At 37.9% G+C, this 19,243-nt stretch overlaps 1 protein-coding gene across 8 annotated transcripts in view; it reads right to left on the reverse strand.

The window, feature by feature from the left end:
• EYA4 (EYA transcriptional coactivator and phosphatase 4) overlaps positions 1-17,907 on the reverse strand; it is a 218,351-nt gene extending 200,444 nt beyond the window's left edge. For 7 of the 8 annotated variants that reach the window (XM_034765624.1, XM_034765622.1, XM_034765623.1 and 4 more), the window contains exon 1: positions 17,426-17,907. The gene's annotated coding sequence lies outside the window, so the exon portion shown is untranslated. Of the gene's footprint in view, positions 1-3,584; positions 3,695-17,425 lie in introns of those variants that run through there. The other variant, XM_034765619.1, reaches the window with a different exon arrangement.
• Between the last annotated feature and the right edge of the window lie 1,336 nt (positions 17,908-19,243).

Below are 19,243 nucleotides of genomic sequence, written 5' to 3' on the forward strand. Positions count from 1 at the left end.
AAAAAGATTATGTAATTATCAGAATGTTATCTTCTTTCTAATGTCCATTAAACTCCTTTAGGATTAAACAAAATACACAAAGTGATTTAAAGCAGGCAGCTCCCTACAGTGTGTTAAATGATGGGCATTACCCTAATTATCTTCTGTCTCTATACCTTCTCCAATAGGATGAGTAACCCATAGCACTGCATCAAATGATGCAATTTGAAGTATACACATTTTGTGACTTAAGAGATCAGTGGTGTAATGACTACTGCAACCCTAACTACAGAGCCATGGCCATTTTACCAGACAAAAATGATGTTAACATGAAGTTAAGGTTGAGAGGACACAGCAGTAATTTAGGGTAAAATACATTATGGGGATGTTGAATTATCCCAAAGCCAAGCATAATAAAAGGTAGGAAACTTGGAGTCAGGTTAACCTGCAAAGAAATCCAAACATGTTAAAGTAGGGAAACACATACTTCGTTGTTTGTTTGAATGCACTTTTTGCCCTTTGTTTGTTTGTTTCTTTCTTTCTTTCGGTTGTGTTTAATCAAAAATTTTATACATGAAGAGTAAACAAGAAATCTAAAGAAAAAGTTACCAGGTGATATTTCTAAGGATTTGAAGATATGAATTAGCAATTTTAAATTTTAACTTCTATGACAATATTCACCAGTATGCTCCAGCTACTTCTGGAGCAGCACAAAGCAGCTCAATAATACTTGTCAGCTAAGCTGCATTTACACTATCAGAGCACTACAAAAGCAGCTGGGGTTGTATCCCACTCCCTCCTGCCCTCCACATTCTCCTGTGCACACAAATCTCAAATTCCACCTGCCTCTTGCACCTCTCTACATTTCCCTCCCTTCCTACCTCCCAAATCTATCCCCTGTCCTGCATCCCACAAACACTAATTAATCAATTACTTGTAAACATTTAGAAAATTAATTCTGTACTCAAAAGACTAATGCTTCATACATAAACAAAGTGATTGAATCCCTGCTTTAAGTGCAAAACTCAACTCAACCTTAACTATGGAACCATGAATGGTGCTTCCATAATACCTAGCACTAGTGGTCTCATATTCACATCTTGAAGAGGTGGATCCAAACCCGAGACAGCTGTCACACCTTTTCTTAAAGAAACAGAGCTTATTGATATTTTAAATAATTTGCATGTACACATCCTGCCCTTATTGCCATTAACTTAAGTGCAGTTAAGATTTCACCCAGAGAGTTTGTGTATACACTTCCAAAAATATACACATAAATGAATTCTATTTGCACTGATACCACTGGCAAATAAATGAATAAATATGTGCCCATGCCACATAGAACTTGGAAAGAATTTGATTAGTTAATTGATTTTTATTGAATGATTTATAAGTGAAATACCACCACAGGAATGTATAATTAGAGAGGTCACTTGTATAATAAGTTGTATTAATCTGAATATGCCTGATATTTTTAATTAAAATGTTTTTGTTGGCTCAGTTAGACCTATTCTAACTTTGCACAAATGTATGATGATACTATAAGAAGAGCTATGTTGCTTATCTTTACGTTGTCTCAAAATTCAAGTAAACTGTTATGATTAAATAATTCCTGAATTAATACTTAGGTAAATATCTTGTACTGTACTTTTAATATTTTGAGAGCTCAAATGAGGTTACATTTTGAACCAAGTTAAAACTATCGTTGTAAGTAACCACAAACACATTATTATTTACACAATTTTATAATAATGACTAAAACAATTACATTGAGACCATATTCTTTAGTGTTAGTTCTACAAATTTGTAAGGGGGGGGAAGCTATTTGATAACTCAGTGATTCAAATAAGACCTGCATTACTCCCCAATAAAGATATAAAATTAAGGGATAATAGCAACCTCATGCTGTTTTATGAGCCAATAATCCAGTTACCAATTCAATCATGTAGTTTATCCTATCAAGAGAACCAGATTTAAAAAGAGAAGGATAGTACTGTTATCCCTATTATATTGCAAGCGTTTTTAACTGTCTTCAACTGTTTTTAAAAAACTGTTAATGGTTTTAAACGCACAGACAAGCCAGTAAGAGGGAAAACATCTGTTTCTGTTCTTGATCCAGTCCTCACAGATGTGGCTTTAAAGCTGATGAAGTGTTTTATGCTTCAAGATAAAAATTTTATCTTTTCAAGAAGTGTCTTAATTAGGAGGATTCCTGACTTCCTGATCAACAAATGCATATTTTTTTTTTAATCTTGGTGCATAAAACACTTCATCAGCTTTAAAGCTGCAACTTCCAGAACTGGATCTAGAGCAGAAACATGTGTTTCTTCCTAGTGATACACACATAAGTTAAGAGCAATGAAAAACAATTTTTATAAGTCCCTTTAGCTGCTTGTAAGTAACGCATATGATGCTCTAAAAATGATTTTGGCTTAGAAGATAGCAAGATTGTGGTCTGTCCAATAGCAGTGACTGTTTGCAATATTCTATTCAGCAGAAAGTTAGGATTATGAGGAAATAATCAGATTGATGGGGAGTGTTCCAGTTGATCCAAAACCTGTAGGATGAGATTTTGTGCTGCACTTCTTGGACGTGCAACACAAAACTTTCAGCCATGGGGACTGGAGAACTAGGGTAGCTTTCAGCTATTTGCACCTTTCCATTTCTAGACTGCTACAGGGTCTCAAACTGCCTCCAGAATAACTTAGGTAAATGGAGCTCCATAACACAGCTGTCATCTTTCCTTTATTTCCCTCTAACACAGATCATTTAGGAGGAGAATGTGCCTTCCCCTTGCTTCAATAAAAATTACCTTTTCAAAATAAAAGCATAGGGAACTCTGTGGGGCCTACCATAATAACTTGCCCATGCAACCTTAATCCCCATTATGCAGATGTATTATGGTAGTGATTAGTTATACGGTCATATACTATTTTTTCCAAGGGATCCCTGACTCATTCAGTGCACAGGATAGAATTCAGGGGTAGGCAACCTATGGCACATGTGCCGAAGGCAGCACGCGAGCTGATTTTCAGTGGCACTCACACTGCCCGGGTCCTGGCCACCGGTCCTGGGGGCTCTGCATTTTAATTTAATTTTAAATGAAGCTTCTTAAACATTTTAAAAACCTTATTTACTTTACATACAACAATAGTTTATTTATATATTATAGACTTATAGAAAGAGACCTTCTAAAAACGTTAAAATGTATTACTGGCACGCGAAACCTTAAATTAGAGTGAATAAAGAAAGACTCAGCACAGCACTTCTGAAAGGTTGCCGACCCCTGAGATAGATGCTCTGGGAATTAATAAGGGTTATGTAGTGAGTTAGTCTGTTTGTAGGATCACTGCCTCATTTGCTCTAGAAATTGGAATGTGAGTAGAGAATAAGACAGGGAAATAAATAAAGAGAAAGGATGGTCTTATGATTAAGGCAGGTGATAGCCACAAATAGATTTATCTCTTCCACAGACTTTCTATTTGATGCTGAGGAAGCCACTTAATACAAAAGTTTGACAGGTGGCTAGAACTGTGCATTCCTCATTTTCTGATGCCCAACATGAGATACTTCATACAGAGATACAGAAGTTCACAGTACTCAACTGCAACCGATGTCAATGGGAGCTAGAATTAAGGTACTTTGGTCTGCAGAAATTAACAGCATCAGAAGTAAGAAGGGCACTAATTCTAATCCTGGCTCTGCCACTCTTCCAATGTGCAGCCTCAGGCTCGTCTCAACTCCCCCATCTGTAAATTAAGGAGAATACCTCGGCATCCACTTTTATCTCACAAGGGTGATAAGGAGATAATTTCATTAAATATTTGTGAGGCACTGAGATAGTATATTAATGAGAGCCCTAGGGAAGATAACGAGGAATGAATAATTCCCTATTCAGTGCAGAATACCCTTGTGGGTAGACATGACGATATACTCTAATTACATGATCACATACTATTTTTTTCGTAAGACTCCTGCCTTCTTCAGTGCACAGAATGAATGCACAGGAGGTGGAATTAAAGATGCACAGGCAATCACACCTTGGCATGTCCTAACTTGGAAATGCGTTTTTTAACCAAGTTGTCTGTATACTATATATGATATATATGTGACTTATTGTAATGTTAACTTACCCTGGTGTTAAAAGAAAATATTCATGAAAATAAAGTGCATGAAGCAACTCAAAGCTTTTGATTTCATTGGACACTGAAGCTGTGTATTCCAGTGCAATGAATACTATTCAATAAAATTAAAAAACGCTGTTCCATCATAACAATTTAACTGTAAAAGAATCTTTTGAAGGGGCAGAAGAGCACTATGCTGCTTTCTCAGAGTTTCCAATGGCATCATGTTCAGAGGAAGAATAGGATGAGTAATTTTGAGGGAGAACTGTCTTAGGTGGAATAAAAGCGGTGTGTTTGGGACAAATATAAAGTAATGTAAACAATAGTTTTGGTATTGAGTGTAGTAGATTAAAAAAGTGATAATAGAATCTTTTTCTGCCTACTATTGACTAAAATTCTTCTTACATAAGACAATCATAAAAGGAAAAAAAAAAGTGTGTTCTTGCCCAACAGAAAAAAAAACTTATTTTCAACCATTCCCGCCTTATTTTAAATCCAACCAATAATAAATCTTATTATTTTGTTCACTCCCCATTTTAAACTCGACTAGCAAGACACAATACAACAGGTCATATTTATTCCATACAATTTTAAGGCATACTTCATGAGAGAAAAGGATTTTGTGGAAACAAAAACCTAATAGCTATCATCTCTAAATTCTGGAAGTAAAAACAGATTAGTTTGACAAACAAAACACTACTTTAAAGCTATAGCCAAAACTCTCACTGATGTCTCCAGTAATGATTGCATGATCATGACCAGCATGTGCAATAATTAAAGCCGGTTAAAATGTCTTAGAAGTCAAGGACTATAGAAGCTTTTTATTTAAACTCTTCATATCTTGGTGCTCCTGGGAATGCTTGTACATATGATCAGTTGTTTTCCCAACCTGCACTTTAAACCATGTCCACACACTGTGTGGAGGTAAAAAAATTGCCCCGTTCCTGGGTTTTAATTTGACTAATAATTAAATTAACAATAAGAAAAAAAAAAGTTCAATTCCAGCTCTCTTCTGGTTTGGCTTCTCAGAGCATGCCTAGTGCTGCACTGCTCATCCTACTCCCCTATGTCTTCTCTCTCTCTCCAGAAATATTCCAACCTCTCTCAAATCTCAGAGTGATATCCTATGCCACTGAAGTCTATGGCAAAACTATTTGATTTCAAGTGACCAGGATTTCACTTTGGGTACTTAAGTTTTGCACACTGTTAGGGGTTCTGGCACTTCTTCTACCCACAACATGGAGATTCTTCAAATGTATGCATAAAAGATGGGATTTTCAAATGTGCTCAGTGACTGCCTAACCTTGTTCCTATAGAAGCCATGGAGCAACATTAGGCCAAAGATGAGCCCTTCTGAAAATCCCACCCAAAGTGTCCTGCTGTCTGTTTTTCCTGTTTTTAGCAAGAGTAGAAAGCATGTTAATTTTTCTACAGTGTGTTCTTATAAAGACTCTTAGCATCTCATAATGTAGCCTTAGAATAGCTGGTTTTGGATAGCTTGCAGTTAAATATTTTTTAATTTTATAGGCTTAACTTTTATATTTTCCCTTTGAGTAGTGTGCATGCTGTATTTTGTAGAAAGAAATGCTGACCCTACTAAAAACAACCCTACAACAAAATGAGATACTATTTCTAATTGCAAAGGAGAATAAATCACTAAAGAACTTTAAATGTTTTAAATATAATAAATAATTGATAAAGAAAAAAAATTGCTGTCATGACAGTCTGATAACGTAGGCACATGCTGCTCTCTTGAGGAAAACCAATACATGGAGAGAAAGTACACGGGAAATGCAGTGAGATTTACCTCATGTAGTATTTTCAATGTTCCTTTGAAGGATAAGGATTCCTGCAGGGGGCAGAAAACAGGTTTGTAGGAGAACCCTAGGATTAGTTAGGGTAAGCAGGCTTCACCACCTGAATTCAAGCTGATGGAAGTGAGTCTGCTAAATTTTTTCCAAGTGCTGGGAACTGTGATTAATATAGAATACTCTCCTTTCCTTTCTTCCTCTTACAGGTCTTGTTTTGTTGCTCCTATTCCTAGAGGATGAGATATTGCATCCTTCAGATCTTTCTGATTTTAGACATTCTGAATTTTGTGGAGATGGGAATCTTCTCTTGGAAGAATTTGAAAGCTCTGTGAAGCTCTTTGAACAAATTCCAACACTCACTTCTCTGTCTACGAATGACTTGCAAAAAGTTGAGATTCTTCCCTCTATCTAGACTTTGACCTGCAACTGAATGGAAAAGGTATCATGCCAAGGACTTAGTAGAGAGCTTATTTCATCTGAGTAAGCCCTGCTAACCCCTGAATCTGTCCAGTGACTCTTAAAAATAAAACAAAAGATGTTTTCTCCACTATGTGCTGCAGAGCCTTGAAAGGCTGCCTGCATCTAGGATACCTTCAGTCCAAGCGGGATTACTTATCAAAAGGAGTTTTTCCCTCTTTATTTTGAGCTTGTGCAACCACTCTAGGAATTCACCAAAAAATCTCTCCCGCCAATGAGTGCATCCCTGGCTCCTACTACCTCAGAGTGAAGCATACCATTTTGTTAGTATATATGTGGAGGGAGTGTAGGAGACTTTGTGGGACCTACACAATGACAGAGAAACCCAGTCTCTTCCTGCATCAATAAACGCCTTCAAAAAGGCAGTAACAGATAACTTATATTGGGTACACGAGCATATATCCTCCTTGATAAGTGGCTGAAGGGAGGTAGTGCAGGAGGAACACTTCCCTGGGCTCTGCTTGGCCATCCTGTTCCTATACAACTAATATTTGGTATGTATGTGTATATGAACATTTACAAATGCTGAAATGGGGTAGCAAGTTTAGCTAACACACCTGAGGAATGACCCTCCTGAGAGGGAGAATTAGGCATTTCGAACTGTAAAAATAAAAATTATTATGAAAAAAGCCAGTTAGGAAAGATTTACAATTATTCTGGTGCATTTTAAAGAAAAATGGTGTCCTCAAGGCTCTGTGGTAAATGGAGGTCTGGAATTGCCCTACTATTGCTTCCTGGTAGTTGTTCTCATGGGAGGAGTCCAGCAGCTAGCCAACAGACGAGTAATCGTGTTGTCCCTACACCTTGAAATAAAGGTACTTCCTACAGCAAAACTGTCAGGAATGTAAAAGTACACAGAGAAGCCTGTTACAACCGTAATTTAAGTATGGTATTCTATGCTCCCTGCCTTCTCCCTACAAAAATAGTCCCATGAATCTTTTCTTGCCTCTTAATTTTTCCATCTTTCCTTTTCAGACATGTGAATTGATACTAGAAAATGAAATATGGTAATAAAAGTAAATATCTAGTTCATGCCACCAAGTTTTTCTGCATCACAAACTCCAGAAATTAAAATTTAATTAATTATTAGCGCAGTGTTAAAGTGCGTAACTACATGGTATTGTTACACATAGTCTTACAAGTTCTTTCTTAATGTGCAAGCAGTATTCAGCCTTACTGTATGCTTGTGTTGTTAATTTTGTACTTCCAGTTTGTTTGGAAGCTGTTGAAAATAAGAGAGTTTGCTCTCTGCCTTCATCTCTCTAATTAGAGTCCGTTGCTCCGATGCATAGTAGGATCTGAGCATTGGTGTTTGGGCTGAGTTTTCTGAAAGAGGTGATTGCTTGTGTTCTGTCTGTGACTAACTCTGTTCCACTACTGTGTGTGTGTGTGTGTGTGTGTGTAGATATAGATATATATCGAGAGAGAGAGAGAGAAATTAAACAAATTAAGCTAAAAAAAATCCATATTCTGTATCACTGATTCTGAACTTAACTGACCTGCAAGGCTCTGAAATCTGCTGCCCCTTGGTAGAGCAGCAATAATAGGAATGCAAACAGATGAACTCAGTATTGGTAACAATGTCATCAATGAGTGTGAAGAAGTGAGGTCCATACATCAGTTGCATATGTAATACAAGCACAGGGGAGGTGTAAAGTTGGACGATGCAAGCCAATCGAATATTGTGTTGCTTGCTGTCTATGACTATGGTAGCAGAAGACAGGTGAAAAAGATGCTGGCAAGGTAGAAAAATCTCTTAAGAAATCTTACCAAAGCATTGAAACTATACATGATGTTTACAATTGGTGAAACAATGCCTTGATGCTTTCATATGTAAACTCTCTGGGATAGAGATTATTTTTTGTTCTTTGTTTGTACAGTGCCTAGCTCTTATAATATCTTGCTCTTACATTGCACTTTAAATCAGTAGATATCAAAGGGATTCACAATCTTTTAATGTGTTTATCCTTACAAAGCTCCTGTGATAGGGAAGTGTTATCCCCATTTTACAAATGGTGAGGAACAGAAAGGCTAAGTGACTTCCCCAAGGTCACACAGATAAGTCTGGGGTGGAGTAAGGAATTGAACCTGGGTCTCCTCAGTCCTAGGCTACTTCCTAGAGTTCTTCCAGACTCCTTGTAACCAAATCTAATCTATAATCCCATTGGTCTCCCCGTGAAAAATTTAAAAAAAAAATCTAATTTACAAATGAATAATATGTTCTACAACATTTATTTTATATCTAGATGCAGAAAAACCATGAGCTGAATTTCAGGAATGAGTAATGCAGAGAAGCAAAAAGACAAGACTTTAAGAACTCCATTTAAAATATTAATTTTATGTTATTTTTGTTCTTGTGGGTCAATGGTTTTGTTTTGTTTTCAAAAATTACATATTTTGGTGACTTTCTGAAGCATTTTGATTATTTTTTGTGTGGAAAATAACTGAAAACAAATAACTATAAGGTAAATATTTTTTTGTTCTTTTTAAAGAAGGCCCCTGAGAAAAGAACCATTATAACCATTGGATACCCTGTATATTTAAACAAACACAATCAACTTTAAAAAAAAAAAAAAAAAAAAGAATCACATCTATGATTTTGTTCAAAGTTTTTAAATCAAATTTTTAAAAACAAAACAAATAGTACTTCAGATGTATAAATCAGATTGCATAATATCAATGATAATGTAATTATTTCTAGGATAATAACCCTTAGCATGTCATATTGGAACTGTGATGGAACCCAAACAGATATGAACTCTAACAAAAGCAAACTTTTATATGGCTAACTTAAGAAAAAAAAACACCATTTATATTCATGTTCAAGTCTTCTTATTATACTATGAACACATTCAATTTGTTTTAAGCGGTATACTACAATATTAATAGGGTATTCAACAGTAATATCCTCTGACTTTGATGAACATGTACATTTTTTAAACTACTGTTACAAGTAACACCAAAGATCACTAGAAATTAAGTGTTTCAAGAAAAAAAAAATCTCTGCTTTCCTTTTTAGTTTCTTTACATAGAGCATTTGACCACACTTTGCATACAGTCAGTTTCACTCTTCCCCTAAATAGTCAGGTTCCACAGTTGTTTGTGGGGGTCTTTAACAGAGCTGCAGCGAAGAAGATATTTTGAAATATAGGAAAATGTGATTGTAAAGCCACAAAAATTGGAAGGGGTACTCAGGTTTATGGGTACTAAACTATTTTTAACTTAAAAAATTGTATTAGAGTACAAATTGACAGTATCCCTGAAATAGTAGATCTGGGAATAAAAGTGCTCCATTCTCTATGAAGCATTAAACAATCAGAAATGTAAAAATCTGTGTACAAAAACAATCTCAGGATAAGTAATTCTTGTTGAAACCACTCTTGGAAAACAGAGGCTGTTTCTTAGAGAAATTGAGGAAAAACAAGGGAAATCATTATTTATCATTTCTATTACAATAGCCAATTAATCTGGAAGCTTCGGAGAATAATCTGAATAAAAATAACAAAATGGTTAGGGTGCCAACTAATTTAAGAATTTTTAATAAAAATATCAGTAAATGTTGGATGTTGAACATTTTTTTCACATTGACCTTTGATGCAGAAAGGATAGAATAGTCTTCACTTAAATTTAAATTGAGATTTTCAAATGGTTTCTCTCCCTCTCACACACACACACACACACACACAGGTACATTTGGGGCCTGGTTCTCATTTGTGTAACGTGGCTTTTGCATAAATCTGTACTCAAAGATCAACTTTTTGTGAGCTCTATTCTAATTGTGACTTCTTGAGTATAGATTTCTAAATAAGCCCAAAACTGCAGGGTAGTTTTAAGTATCTATCAGGGATTATGTAGAGCATTCCAAGTTCAATCTCACTTGTGGCCTAAGCCAAAATTTGATTACTGTACCAGCTACCCCCCAGAGAAATGAGAATAGTACATACCTTAAGTATAAAATATTTGATATGAAAACAAGCTGTTAATACCCATCTAAATAGCTACAAGAAATGAGTAGGAGAGTCTGCAGTTGGAAACTTATCTGAAGGGCATTACCATTTTCATTGCAGTCACACCCAATATTATTGCTCTAAAGTGGCAGAGGTGGCTATTAGGCCAACTCCTGGTATGGTAATTGAATACATAATCATCTGGCTGAGAGGTGAAAGAGATATTAACTAACCAAGATTAACATGATAGACTATCAGTTCCTTATATCACACCATTGTAGAATAAATATTAATATAGGCAGTAGAATGGATTACCACCTTAACATTTCACCTATGGAGACCTACTGTAGGTGTAGGCGAAAACTGAAAATGAATTACCTAGAAAAAAGTTATCCAGGTCACAAAACCAATATAGTTTTTAGTACAATTATTATTCTCTGCATTTGAGAGGACCAGAACTGGAATAGCAGGTTGGGTCTGAGATGCACTGACTGAACTTGGCAAGGAAATTTGCATATAACCCACCTACCCTATGCTTTGTTCTATGACTGCTCACTTTCATGAACACAAAAATGACCTAAAACAAATGAAAACAGTCAGTTGATATACTACGTTTAATGGAGCCAATGCTCCGGAGATGTAATTGGCTCACAGTTCTCCCTTTTATGCTCTTTTAAATACTGTTATAAAAAATTATTAAAACAAAATATTCCTTCATAAGTCTGAAAAGCCCAAAAAGGAGAAAATTCAAAGATTTGACTGTAACTTTATCTTTAACTCGCTTTGTTCTGTCTAGATATAACAGAAATCTCCAAACTGTGCATGTAACCTTACACATGTGTACGACAATATCTGAGGCATAGGAGACTGAGTTAAAGATAAAGATAGAGGGTCTGATCCTCAACTAATATAAAACTGAATAGCTCCACTGAATGTAATACAGCTATACTGATTTACACCAGCTGAGGATCTACTAAAATCAAGTTTCCAGTTACATCCATGCAAAGGCATTGATTTCAATAGAGTTATATGCATATAACCAGCAGAATTCTGTTCAAAGTTTCAAGTTTAACTCTGTATTTCTATTCTTTTGTAGTCTCAGTCAGACCCTTACTGATATGTCGATGCAGATTTTTGTGGTTTAATTATAGATGTGTCAGTAGCAGAATACTTATTCTCTGCTTCAACCCAATTAAAAAAAAGGCAGCAGTAATTCTTTACATTGCTGACAATGTCAATGTAAGTGGTCCTCTCAGGTTAGCATCAGAATGTAATGCTATGAATATTACATTAATTTGACAATTAAAATATATATTCACCTTCAAGTAAAAAAGTTGAAATCTATCAAGGTATGAAATTACTCCTATCTGCAGGTATTTTGTGGTTGACAGTGTCTATGAAAGATCTTTATAATGAACAGAGGAGACAAATTACAAAAAAGTGTATTCTCTGGCCACAGTATAAGGCAATCAAAACAGAGCTACAGAACTCTTCCATTGTTGTACAGATAAATTGCTCAAGAAGTGATGTTCAAGCAACACACAAATCACCAATTAACCGTTTTCCCATAAACTTACTCATTCTACTGTACTTTTAGCAATAGCAGCCCAGTATGGAATCACAAAGATTTTCCCCCTTTTCCTAAGGAGTAGGAATTTAAACAGAAAAAATGCACTGACCTTGCTCAGCACAGCTCTGAAAGCTCTTATGGGAATCATTTCTTGCCATACAACACTATGACAAGTTTGAAAATGAAGTGCTTATACTTGGCATTTTGAGCCTGCCATTAGCCATGGCCATTTTGCTGAAAAAATGTGACAAGTAGTATATATAAACCTGTCAGCATGAACGCTCAGTGACGAGATTGTGCAGAAATGTCCAGTCTGTTTTAATACAGGATTAAGAAAAAACATAAAATGTTTAATATTTAAGCAAAAGGTAGAACATGTGCCCAGTACAGTTCTCAGGTTTTGAGTCTAATGGCTATTTTAGACTGAGTCCCCTCCTGTGGGTGTCCCAAGTAATATTGCCAAAAAGAATTTATAATATGGATCAAAATGCAAATATTAAATAAACTTGCTTTCCAAATAAAATGAAGATTATACTCACCAGATATGTGCTCCTCACATTTGAGCTTTCACATTGCTATAAGTAAGATGGACCCAGGTTTCTTTAAGCACTTCTGATTTAATTTGATATTCAGATAGAAGTATGGACTTGGCCAAAAATCTCTTGCACAAAAAAAAACCCAACAACCTATCTCTATATATTAATATCTAAAATGACACCATTATAAAACACATGTAAATACAAGTAACAGTATTTTTAACTGCAGACTATAAAGTCTAATTAAACAGTCAGGTTCAGATTTAGGCAGGCAAAACGCCCACTGACTTCAAAAGGAAGAAAACACATACAAAGTTTAGTTTTAAAAACCATTTTTATTTGATTTCAAAAAGGGGAATAGTTTTATGTCTTCAGCAGAACCATGTCTGAAATCTCAGGGGTGATTAAAGGGCCATGCCAAAGCTGAATGGTTTCAAATATCAAACTATATTATTATGTCAGGGTCCACAAGATCAATTAGCGCTTTTCAATGACAGGAAAGGTTACAGTTGGACTCACATTTATACAATATCTAAAACTAAAAAAGAAAACTGCCTATCATGAAACTGCTTTTAATACCACATTTTTCACATTTACTTACAAACTTTTAAAACAACCATCAAAATATTAAACATCATCTTTAATTCACATGGTATCTGAGCTGCTTTTCTGTTGCACAATTTTTAAAACATTTATTAATTGAAATAAATTGTTTCTGCAGTCACAATAATCGTGTACTCTGAGATGGCCAGAAATCACAGGGAACATTAAACTATGCAATAAAACCTAGGGCATCATCATAAGGCATTTTAGTACATGTGGTGCTGCTACTAACCCTGGTTTATTGCTAGGCTTTTATAAAGCTTTAAAAACACTTGACAACTATCTGCAAATCATTCACTTTTTCTGTCTGGGTTACATTCTTTTTGATAATCCAAACTATATTATTATGAATGGAAAGGTGAGCTTGGCTCCATGTTCCAAACTGAAAACAAAATAACTACTATAAAACAAAAGCAAAATATAAGAATTGAATACAGTTATATAAAACAGCTGATTACAGGTCTGTATAAAAAAAGTAAGTTTTATACTTTCTGTTATTAAATGCCCTACATAAACTTTCATGTCAACAAACAACTGAATATACATTTCACTTCTAAGCCCAGTAAGAAATATTAAGTGGAGATACAGGTATGTTAGAAATTCATTTGAATGCCTCTTGGTACATTTTGTTCAAGCATTGTCTGCTGTATCAAAATACCTAATTATGGTCTCATACACAATTAGTTTAAGATTTCTATATGGTGATAGTTCAGAAGAGATTAAGAAAATTAAAAACACATTGTGTGTATAGTTTAAGTTGTAAGCATATTATTTTTAATAAAACCAAAGCATGATTGCTTTTGTAAGATTACAGACTTAAAAATGTCATATTTTGAAAGCACACTTTTCTATTTATTTCTTCCAGGAGTGATTTGAAATATTTACTACCAGACAGTACCTAATTTTAGGTTTTAAGTGCTTTAACAGCTCTATGAAATATGATCAGCAGCTGCAATGTAGAACTACACTGAATAAACTATCCTTTATAAAAAGGGAGACTGGTTTTACCCAGAGTTCATAAAATCCTCACTTTCAAAACAGAAAAAGATAACACATAAATAATTAGTATTTTCTTTCTACAGCACTTGACAGATATAATTTTTGGGGTGGGGGGGGTAAGAGAGGGAGAATTCCTGGACTGAATTTCATATTAAACAGAAAAAAGTAGTTTACATTACCTGAAAAATTGTATTGAACAGTGTTCAATACAATCAACTCTTGTCTAAAGTGCATAATTATCTTTGCCCATTCTCAACCAAATTCTGATACCTAAAGTTCTTTATTATAATACTGTCAAGTAAAACTAAGGTACACAAGACCAAACAACTTAACAGTAGCTTTCAAAGCTTGAATCAGAGGCTGAAAATGTGCAATAGGACATTGTCTTTCTGTATTTCAAATGGTCATGCACAAAACATTTTATGTAGTATGAGTAACACAGGAACTCAGTGATAGTGGGAACCTGATCTATAACTTTGTCCATGATCTCTCAGTCACTAATATCAGAATAAATTTCTATTGCAGAAGAGTAGTAAATTACTGCATAAAAGAGTCCTCTAAGCATATGATTCAACTGAATATAATACTATAATTTAACAATCCAAAAGATATACATTTTAACATTTATTTTTATAACTGTGCACATATCATTTGAACAAGTAACTATTTGACATTTTCATCTTGTATTTTCCTTTTAAGATACTACAATTAATTAAAAAACAGTTGGTAACATGAATGCCAGCATTCAGAAAACAAAACAGGAAAAAAATTTTTTTTAAATGTGTTTGTTTTAGATTTAGCCCTGGTAACATTAAATGTTAAAATGTACTGGAAGAGGGGGTGGAAAGTGTCCATTTGTATTTCCACTTATTTGATATCATTTATAGTACAACATAAGTTGTAGGTATGTAAAGATCAACATTCTGCAGCATTGTATGGGTGCACTGCATGGAAAAAAAGTGGAAAGTCTACAGTGATTTTAAGATTTTGAGTTACATGGTCACTAAGAAGTGATGAGTTGTGTTAAGAAATCAAAGAAAAATGTTGAACATACAACAAAACACTATTAACTTGTATTTGGAAACTGAAATTATGCTATATCCAAATCTTTAATACATAAAAAGATATATATAGATATATATAATACAGTGAAAGATAGCATCAAATTGAGAACAGAAATCAGATAAAAATACTTCATTTATAACTGTATATGGTGAAAATATTCTTCTCAGTAAATGTCAATGTAATTCTGAATTGTCTATTACTTTGTTAAATATATTTTAATTAGTCTGCATATATTACTGCTTCTATTTTATATGTGCAAATCAGACCTTAAATTAAAATCTATATGGATTTCAATGCAAAACAATTTCATTATTTAAAATGTTTAAATTCAAATGACCTAAAATGCTCTGTTTTTTTAGATATCCCTACCTAAATCGGATCTATGCAATGCAAAATATCTATTACTAGACACACACACAAAAAAAATTATCTCCTTGTGCTTTCCTTTGAATCTTGCTCACAGGATTACGGAAAAACAACAATGTATCTACTTGGTTTTTAATAGTAGTCAGTTTCATAAATGTAAATGAAACTTTAGATGCCAATTACTGACTGGCAGCGACTCTATCCTGGGATCTCTTTCACTTCTGTTAAAAATGCTTAAGACTGGCTGTCACCTAACCCCTTACACTGCATGACACCGCAGTGGTCACAAACATAAGCACTGCAAACAGTCGCCTTTGCTTAAAAATAAAAAGTCAAAGCGACTTTGGGTTTAATTGCCAGACCCCACTAATATTCCTCTCTATTAAGTAAGTGGATGCTATGTGCCGCGTCAAAAAAAGAGAGAGAGGAGAAACAAAACTGAACTACGAGTCCTTAATGTGAAATCTAACCTGCAGTTTTTCTTAGGTATCAGATTTTGGAAGTGTCCGTAATGACAGCCAGAGAGGCAAATTAATGGCCAACAGCCCATTGGGTTTAAACACGGAGAATCCTGTTACCACCTCAGATTAAGTACAAACACACACAGACTCTCCTCCACGTGGAAGTGCTTTCAAACCAAAACACAAGCCCCTGCATGCGGTGCTGATGCACCTAGGCGGAACAACTAGACCCCACTAGGTTAGGGCTACGATTCCCGTGTCTTCGTCTACAGTGGAGAGTTAGCGGGAACGGGGGAGGAAGAACACACGGTTGTGTCTGGCTTTAAACCACAAGAAAACCAATATTTCATTCATATCTATATTCCCTTAGAGAAAGAAAATGGGAGAGAAACAAAAACAAGAGAGCCCTGGGTCCCCACTCCCTCCAAGTACTGCGAAAGAGGCTGCAGAAATTAAGATGTTTTCCTTATTTTATTGCCAGTGTGAAACGAGACGGTCCCACAGCAGATATTTTCTAATAGCTGCAAACAGTAAACGTTCTTTATTAAGAAAGGAAAGTCGATTTAAATACTGCCAGAGTCTGGGGGGGGGGGTAGGAGGGAGTTGGAAGTTGCATGGCATAGGATGTACAACTGAACAAAAGGGCATATTTTCCAGACCAGATTGAACCATCTGCGTTTTTACAGTGCTGAAAGCTAAGCATGTTCTTACAAAAGCTGCCATAAATCAAGGAAACTTCCCCCTCCCCCCCCCCAAGGTTTGTTATCCTACAAACTCATGCTGCATGTTCAGGTTGCTGGCAGGATTCGCTAGTCAAGTTACCACAACAAACCTCCAGAAAACTCGTTGAATTTCAGTCTCTGACCACCTCTTCTACATGTCCTGCCCTAGCAGCGATGACACCCAAACTCGGCCGCGTATGTCTCACTGACTACTAAGCACAAAACTTCCTCAAGGCGGGGAGGAGGTTCCTTGAAAGAAAAAAATAAAATCGCCAGCAAAGCGGCGCTAAGGGGGTGACAAGAAAAGGCTGGTAAGTTTCCTTCTATACACTCATGCCAGCGTCACCGCTCTGCGGTTCCGGCTACAGAGCCCAGGGCTAGCGAACTGCATCGGAACGGGGCAACCCCCGCATGGCTCGGGGCTTAGCCAGCTCCAGGGAGAGCAGATCGGAGGGTGGGGGCGAAACGCAAGCCCCGGTCACCTGGAGCGGAGCAGAAAAGCCTGCCCAAGGGCGCGAGCAGAAGTCAGCGAGGATCTCTCCCCGTGCCGAGAGAAAGGGGGCTACTCGCTTGGGTTTGGACAAGCCCCGGTCTCGGTGCCCAGCAGGGCTCAGAGCCATCAGCCGCTGCTCCCGGGGATCTCTGCCGCGTCTCGCGGCAGCCGGTTCAAAAAGAAGAAAACAAGGCTCAGTACTAACCCCGAGGCGCGCACACACAAACACACAGGGGGCGACGTGGGAAGGGGAGCGGAGCAGCGACACTCACCTCCTGGTTCGGGGACACGCCGCTACCTTCCTGTTCGGGCTGCTCCCGGGTTGTTGATTCTCGCCCCTTCTTCAAGTCGAGGTTCCCCTTTTGCGCTGCTCCTCCGGCAAAACAAGAGGACATCCCCCTCCACGGCTCTCCCTCCCCCTCGTCGCCACACACCGCAACCGAGAGCAAACGGGATTGAGGGGGAGGAGGGGGACTGGCAAGGGAAAAAGTAACCACTCTCCTCACTTTAGGGCGTGCAACTGGTTGCCCCTCACACACACCCAGAGAAAACTACTTCACAAAGAGGAACCCCGGTGGGGTGCTGGTTTCCCAAAGCGGGAGGGGAGCACGCGATACAACCCCGCCCCGGGCGCTGCTTTGCACTTGTGCAGGGAGCCGTTGCAGGCAGCCGGGCCAAGGGTGCAGCAACAGCACGGGGCCGGGGGGCTGAGCCTGTGACCGTGTTTACTGCAGCCCCGGGAGCTGCATGTTGTCATTGGTTGTTTTCTCGCGTGGGTATCCGGTGAGCTTACCGGGCAGCGTGCAGAGCGGGACTTGCTCCTGCGCCTCCCACCCGCCCTCGCCCCGGCGCGGCGCGCACACGTGCTGCTGCCCCAGCAGCGCCCCCCGGGCACTGGGTCGAACCCGGAACCCTCCGCCGCTCTGGCGTCACCGCTGTCCCCGTGCCCGCCGGGCAGCGCTGCTGCTTGCACACGCACAGGATAGCGAGAGGAGAGTACCCGTCTCCCAGGTGTCAAGGCTTAACCAAAACTCCCCCTCCCCCGCGGGACCTTCCCTCTTCCCCGGGGCTTAGGCCTGCAGCCCTCACTCCCATTAACTCCAATAGCAGCTCCGCCTGAGCAAGGATTGTAGGGTTTAGCTACTGAGCAATTACACACCTGGGGGCTGCATTTGCTCATATTTACAAACCCTCTCTCTCTCTCCCCTTCATGCCACTTTTACTCGGGTTGAGTAGTGCCTTGCTCCCTGACATCAATGGCACTACTTACACGGGGCTGGGTGACTTGGGATCATCTGGCCCACGGTCAGCAAGCCGTTGCACTGCCCTGATTCAGAGTTATAGTCTCCCTACTACTCAGCCCAGGGCATAGACTATTTTAGGATGCAGCATAAGCTCCCCAAGGCACTGGGGGGAGCCCCACGTTGCTGGGTGTGTTGAAGAAGCAGCGTCAACACACTCTCTTCTCCCCCTCATCCCCCCAACTACCTGAGCAGAGCCTGCAGTCCCCTGTACACAAGAAGTAGTGGTAGAGTGCAAGGTAATAAGGGAGCACCTTAAACGCCCTCAACTCCTTTGCACAATATACTGGTAAGGTAATATACCCAACATGAATACAGGTACCACAAGCTGGCCCCTGCTTTGCAATCTGTTTTCTTCTCTGGTTGTTCTAAAAAAGGAAGGCTGTAATTCAGTCTCTGTATTTTTGGGGAGGCTACAGCAGAGATGTGCAGATGCACACGGGAACACTGAGGGAACATGCAACAGCACCTGCCACTATACCCTTTTAGAGTTGACAACTGTATTCCTTCTTTCTGCCTGGCCAGTGTGGAAGGGGGCCCTTGCCCGATGCATTGTGAGGCAAAGTTTACCCAACCCTTATGTGCTGGGAGTTGAAGGACTGTGTTTAGTACAGTAACTCCTCACTTAACGTTGTAGTTGTGTTCCTGAAAAATGTGACTTTAAGCGAAACGATGTTAAGCAAATCCAATTTCCCCATAAGAATTAATGTAAATGAGGGGGTTAGGTTCCAGGGAAATTTTTTTCACCAGACAAAAGACTATATATATATATATATATATATATATATA

This window comes from Trachemys scripta, chromosome 3 (assembly GCF_013100865.1).
Source record: "Trachemys scripta elegans isolate TJP31775 chromosome 3, CAS_Tse_1.0, whole genome shotgun sequence".
Taxonomy (NCBI): Eukaryota; Metazoa; Chordata; order Testudines; family Emydidae; genus Trachemys; species Trachemys scripta.